This window comes from Octopus bimaculoides, chromosome 30, assembly GCF_046866305.1.
Source record: "Octopus bimaculoides isolate indiv1 chromosome 30, ASM4686630v1, whole genome shotgun sequence".
Taxonomy (NCBI): Eukaryota; Metazoa; Mollusca; class Cephalopoda; order Octopoda; family Octopodidae; genus Octopus; species Octopus bimaculoides.
In genome coordinates this window covers 14,210,579-14,218,078 of record NC_142957.1, presented here as the reverse complement: position 1 = coordinate 14,218,078, position 7,500 = coordinate 14,210,579, and positions in this window count along the sequence as shown.

Genomic DNA, 7,500 nt, shown 5'->3' with positions numbered 1-7,500 from the left:
TTTAGATTCTTCTCTAGACAGCCATCCCAGTTATGATGATGATAATAGTAATGTTCATACCAATAACAAGAATAATTACTCCAATATTCTAACACACACAAATGATGGCTATAGTCATTTAGATATTAATATAGGTATGGGTGGCACATAAAATACACCATTTTGAGCGTGGCCGTTGCCAGTACCGCTGGACTGGCCTTCGTAGGATTTTCGAGCGAGATCGTTGCCAGTGCCCCTGGACTGGCTCCTGTGCAGGTGGCACATAAAATACACCATCTTGAGCGTGGCTGTTGCCAGTACCGCCGGACTGGCCTTCGTAGGATTTTCGAGCGAGATCGTTGCCAGTGCCCCTGGACTGGCTCCTGTGCAGGTGGCACATAAAATACACCATTTCGAGCGTGGCCGTTGCCAGTACCGCCTGACTGGCCTTCGTGCGGGTGACACGTAAAAACACCCACTACACTCTCAGAGTGGTTGGCGTTAGGAAGGGCATCCAGCCGTAGAAACTCTGCCAGATCAGATTGGAGCCTGGTGTAGCCATCTGGTTTCACCAGTCCTCAGTCAAATCGTCCAACCCATGCTAGCATGGAAAGCGGACGTTAAACGACGACGATGATGATGATGAGTATGTACAGTATTAGGAATCATAACAATATCTGTAAGCGTGAACATTATTATTATTTCTCCACTAAATATCCTGTACCTTGTTTTACCATTTACTTGCGTTAATATCCGTATAATAATATAATATATTACTAGGCTATGATGCTGTATTTATTTTTTATATTTACTTTCTTCACTTTATATTAGTAAGTCATTAGTTTTTTCCTTAAGGAGAATATTTTTTTTAATATATGAAGTCTCTTGATTATCTCCCATCCTCCACATTTGAATTAGTTTTTAGTCTATGACTTCAGCTTACCTTACTGTGATCCACTTTGCCCTCCTTCCCACCCATTTTAATCATTTAATTTAAACCTTTAGTATAGCATTTACAGACCCCTACCTCCCATTATAACTCTATGTAAACAAGCATTCTTACTGCTAACGGTCACTTACTTGGCCATGTAATATTATAACTCGTAAGTTACCTCATCATTTTGCATTTGTCTTGCTTCTATATGTTGGTTTGTCTTGCTTCTATATGTTGGTTCCCTGACAATGAATATATGTGGAATTCCAGCAGCTCTTACAAATGTCTTTTGAAAACAAGACATTTGTACTACAGAGCCAGAAGTGGCTTCAGCCAGCTTCGCATCGAAAGGGTTAAAAATGTCATGGTGACTTAAACCCTTTTGTTAGCATATTTCTGTTGAGATGCTCTGTGTTTCTTTCAATGAATTTTAAATATAACCAAGAACTTAGTTAAAATAACTTAGTTATCATTAAGCTAGTGTTAGGAACATAAATTGTGACAAAGGTTTGGTAGAAGATTTTAATTCAGAACTCATGAAAACAAGACATTTGTACAACAGAGCCAGAGGTGGTTTGAACCAGGTCGGCATCGAAAGGGTTAAGCCATGCACCTCCACAACTGGAAGTCAACAGGTGATGGATGGAAGGCAATGTGTACAGACTCAACCCTTTCATCTGTCACCTATGCAGATCTGCAGTGGGACTAAATAGTCATCTGAGAGATTATGGACAGAAAGTCAGAAACGCCATCAACAAAGGGGAGGCACAAGGAGACAGTCATCACCTGTGAAGACGGAGCAATCACCATGTGTATATTCATGTATGCATTAGGAGTGGCTGTGTGTTAAGTAGCTTGCTTACCAGCCACATGGTCCCGGGTTCAGTCCCACTGCGTGGCATCTTGGACAAGTGTCTTCTGCTTTAGCCTCGGGCCGACCAAAGCCTTGTGAGTGGATTTGGTAGACGGAAACTGAAAGAAGCCCGTAGTATATATGTATATATATATATATATATATATGTATGTGTGTGTATGTGTTTGTCCCCCCACCATCGCTTGACCACCGATGCTGGTGTGTTTATGTCCCCGTAACTTAGCAGTTCGGCAAGAGAGACTGATAGAATAAGTACTAGGCTTCCAAAGAATAAGTCCTGGGGTCGATTTGCTCGACTAAAGGCGGTGCTCCAGCATGGCCACAGTCAAAAGACTGAAACGAGTAAAAGAGTAAAAGTAAAAGAGTATATAAATATATATATATATATATATATATATATATATATATATATATATATATAAGGGAGAATATACAAATAATAACAACAGACAAGGACAGGTGGTGTAAATAACAAAAGTATATATTAGTATGACGCTCGGGAATACGGAAAGTCTTTGACGTTTCGAGCTACGCTCTTCAACAGAAAGAATACGGAGACAAGGAGAAAAACACGGAGAAAAAAAATTGAATAGTGTTCAGTCAACGGTCAAATATATATATATATATATATATATATACATATATCATATCAAAACATTCTAAATTCTGTCTCTAATTGCCTTCCATAGATAATCCTGTTTATCTAAAGTGCAATCCTCAAGCTTGTCTCAATGTTTTAATTACTCTGCTTAAGTCTGTTAATTACTGACATAATTAAATAATAGCCAAATACATAGACGTCATGACAAGCGGATTTACATCACAAACTGTAGAAGTTGTAGTGATGGTGGTGGTGGTGGTGGTGGTGGTGGTGGCAGTAGTAGTAGTAGTAGTAATAGCAACAGGAGCAGCAGTACTTTTTTTTCTCTAATTTTAGCACAAAGCCAGTAATTTTAAGGAGAATCGTAGTCCATTCTATTGGTCCCAGTTCTTTAACTGGTACTTACTTTATGGACGAAAGGCAAAGTCCACCTCGGCAGGATTTGAACTCAGAACATAAGGTGGGATGAAATGCCGCTTAAAGCATTTTCGATCAGCATCCCAAATGTTCTGCCAGGTTTCAAAGTACCACTCAGGTACAGGGAAGACAATGACATTGACTTACTCCATCCCCTCAAAAACTACTGGCCCTGTACCAAGATTTGAAAGATTATTGTCTTTGCACAGCTTCTAACACTGGAGATGTACTACAATGTCAGCTGTTCACTACCAGTGAACTAAGACTTTTCAAGCAGCATGCGGAGTATTCTAGCAGTTCCTAGATAATTTTTATTATTATTATTATTATTTGATTCTTTATTGCCCACAAGGGGCTAAACATAGAGGGGACAAACAAGGAGAGTGTTCGAGTGGTTCCAAGATAATAATAATTATTATTATTATTATTTGATCCTTTATTGCCCCCAAGGAGCTAAACATAGAGGGGACAAACAAGGAGAGTGTTCGAGTGGTTCCAAGATAATAATAATTATTATTATTATTATTTGATCCTTTATTGCCCCCAATGAGCTAAACATAGAGGGGACAAACAAGGAGAGTGTTCGAGTGGTTCCAAGATAATAATAATAATTGTTATTATTATTTGATTCTTTATTGCCTACAAGGGGCTAAACATAGAGGGGACAAACAAGGAGAGTGTTCGAGTGGTTCCAAGATAATAATAATTATTATTATTATTATTTGATCCTTTATTGCCCCCAAGGAGCTAAACATAGAGGGGACAAACAAGGAGAGTGTTCGAGTGGTTCCAAGATAATAATAATAATTATTATTATTATTTGATTCTTTATTGCCTACAAGGGGCTAAACATAGAGGGGACAAACAAGGAGAGTGTTCGAGTGGTTCCAAGATAATAATAATTATTATTATTATTATTTGATCCTTTATTGCCCCCAAGGAGCTAAACATAGAGGGGACAAACAAGGAGAGTGTTCGAGTGGTTCCAAGATAATAATAATTATTATTATTATTATTTGATCCTTTATTGCCCCCAATGAGCTAAACATAGAGGGGACAAACAAGGAGAGTGTTCGAGTGGTTCCAAGATAATAATAATAATTGTTATTATTATTTGATTCTTTATTGCCTACAAGGGGCTAAACATAGAGGGGACAAACAAGGAGAGTGTTCGAGTGGTTCCAAGATAATAATAATTATTATTATTATTATTTGATCCTTTATTGCCCCCAAGGAGCTAAACATAGAGGGGACAAACAAGGAGAGTGTTCGAGTGGTTCCAAGATAATAATAATAATTATTATTATTATTTGATTCTTTATTGCCTACAAGGGGCTAAACATAGAGGGGACAAACAAGGAGAGTGTTCGAGTGGTTCCAAGATAATAATAATTATTATTATTATTATTTGATCCTTTATTGCCCCCAAGGAGCTAAACATAGAGGGGACAAACAAGGAGAGTGTTCGAGTGGTTCCAAGATAATAATAATAATTATTATTATTATTTGATCCTTTATTGCCCCCAAGGAGCTAAACATAGAGGGGACAAACAAGGAGAGTGTTCGAGTGGTTCCAAGATAATAATAATAATTATTATTATTATTTGATTCTTTATTGCCTACAAGGGGCTAAACATAGAGGGGACAAACAAGGACAGACAAAGGGACTAAGTCGACTATATCGACTCCAGTGCGTAACTGGTACTTATTTAATCGACCCCGAAAGGATGAAAGGCAAAGTTAACCTCGGTGGAATTGTAGTTGTGATGGATGCCAGTGCCACTTGACTGGCACCCGTGCTGGTGGCAGGTAAAAAGCACCATTCAAGTGTAGATCGATGCTAGTCCCACCTGACTGGCCCCCCATGCCGGTGACATGTGAAAAGCACCAGCCAAACATGCCAGTCCCTCCCCACCCTAACTGGCTCTTGTGCCAGTGGCACACAAAGAGCCCCATTCGAACGTGGTCGATGCCAGTACTGCCTAACTGGCTCCCATGCTGGTGGCACATAAAAAGCACCTACTAAACTCTTGGAGTGGTTGGGATTAGGAAGGACATCCAGCCGTAGAAACTTTGCCAGATCAGATTGGAACCTGGCGCAGCCTACTGGCTTTCCAGCCCCCAGTCAAACCATCCAACCCATGCCAGCATGGAAAGCGGACGTTAAATGATGATGATGATGATGATGATGATTACTATTATTGAGTGAGAGAGCAGCACATGCCATCTAAGTGACACTAGGGTATGAAGCCCAATAACCCACTATGACCACTCTGGGGGTGGGCGGGCGTCAGGAAATATTACCTTACTTGGTAACAGGTGAAGGTAGGTGACTGGAAGGGCATGCAGCCACAGAAGAAATCTACCTTGACAAATTCCATCCGACCCACACGAGCATGGGAAAGTGGACGTAAAATGATGAGGATGATGGTGGTGATGAGGCTGATGATGACGACGACGACGATGATGATGATGATGGACTCTGCTAACACTCACAGACCAGCGTCAAGGCACCGTCGTCATTAACTCCTACATCATAACATCATAGTGAGTTTATAACAGTCAGCAAGCCAGACGTGTCTAGTCCAACAAACAAGAAATCTCAGAAAAGTTTTGTTAGAGAGAGAGAGAGAGAGAGAGAGGGGGGAAGAGAGAGAGAGAGCGAGAGAGAGAGAGAGAGAGAGAGGGGGGAGATGACGCGAAATACATAAGAAACATGTAAGGAAAATGGCGTCGAAACTCATTCGACGGTTTCTCTCAAGAATGACGTCATTATTTCCATTCGTCTGCGTCTGGGGAAATAATCAGCTGCTTTCGCCCCCCCCTCCCTCTCTGTCTTACTGTCTTTCTCATGCGCTTACTCTCTTCCCCCCTCCCTCTCTGTCTTACTGTCTTTCTCATGCGCTTACTCTCTTCCCCCCTCCCTCTCTGTCTTACTGTCTTTCTCATGCGCTTACTCTCTTCCCCCCTCCCTCTCTGTCTTACTGTCTTTCTCATGCGCTTACTCTCTTCTCCCCCCTCTCTCTCTCTCTCTCTCTCTCCGCTTCATTGTATTTCTCTTACACATTCTCTCTTTTATCGCCTTTTTCTCTCTGTTTTACTCTCTTTCACCCTCTCTCTCTCTCTCTCTCTCTCTCCGCTTCATTGTATTTCTCTTACACATTCTCTCTTTTATCGCCTTTTTCTCTCTGTTTTACTCTCTTTCACCCTCTCTCTCTCTCTCTCTCTCTCTCTCTCCGCTTCATTGTATTTCTCTTACACATTCTCTCTTTTATCGCCTTTTTCTCTCTGTTTTACTCTCTTTCACCCTCTCTCTCTCTCTCTCTCTCTCTCTTTCCGTCTTAGTCTTTCTCTCTTCTTTGTCTTTTCACCCTCTTTCTTCTTAAAGCATACTCTTTCTCCTTTCTTTCTCTTTTCTGTCCCCTCTTCCCTTCTGCCTTTCTTTTACACACAGACACTCACACGCGTTTCTCTCACTCTCTCTCTCTCTCTTTCTCTCACACATACTCTCTGTCCTTCGCATCATTATTCCTGTGTTTTTTCCCGGGCGAGGTCCAGCAGCAACAGCAGCAGCAGCAAAAGCTACGTCATTGTGGATTTGTCCACACCTTTTCGTCGTCATCGTCATCTTCATCATCATCATCATCATCATCATCATCATCATCGGTAACGAGCGTATACTCTTTTACTCTTTTACTTGTTTCAGTCACTTTGACTGTGGCCATGCTGGAGCACCGCCTTTTAGTCGAGCAAATCGACCCCAGGACTTATTCTTTTTGGAAGCCTACTACTTATTCTATCGGTTCTCTTTTTGCCGAACCGCTAAGTTACGGGGGCGTAAACACACCAGCATCGGTTGTCAAGCGATGGTGGAGGGACAAACACAGACACACAAACACACATACATATATATATATATATATATATATATATATATATATATATATATATATATATATATATATATATATATATATATATATATACATATATACGACGGGCTTCTTTCAGTTTCCGTCTACCAGATCCACTCACAAGGCTTTGGTCGGCCCGAGGCTATAGTAGAAGACACTTGCCCAAGGTGCCACGCAGTGGGACTGAACCTATGACCATGTGGTTGGTAGGCAAGCTACTTACCACACAGCCACTCCCTGCGCCTATATATATATTTTAGAAGAAACAAGGGCCCAAACATAAGGGATTGCAGCTTGGAAGAAGAACGAAAGGAAGGACGAAAGGAAGGAAGGAAGAAGAAGAAGAAGAAGAAGAAGAAGAAGAAGAAGAATTGGAAGAAGAAGAAGAAGAAGAAGAAGAAGAAGAAGAAGAAGAAGAAGAAGAAGTGTTTAAAAGGTGGAGGTCGATGTAAAAACGAAGGGATCGAGAGAAGATAGAGGGAACGTAAATGCTATAGAAAGAGGGAGAGAGAAAGAGTAATGTATGAAGGGAATAAGGGGACAGAAAAGGGGAGAGAGGGGACAGAAAAGGGGATCTTTATGGTTTGACGGGCAACATTTTTCATTAATGTTTTATGTAGTGTTTTTGGTACCGAAACACTTTCAAACATTCGTATACTTGTATACTTGTAATATTTTGTATTATAGAACAGACAAAAAAATTTTGTATTCGAAGTTATTTCATAGAAAGCGAGAGGGGGGGGGGGAAAGAGAAGCAGTGAGACGGAGAGTGGGAAAGAAA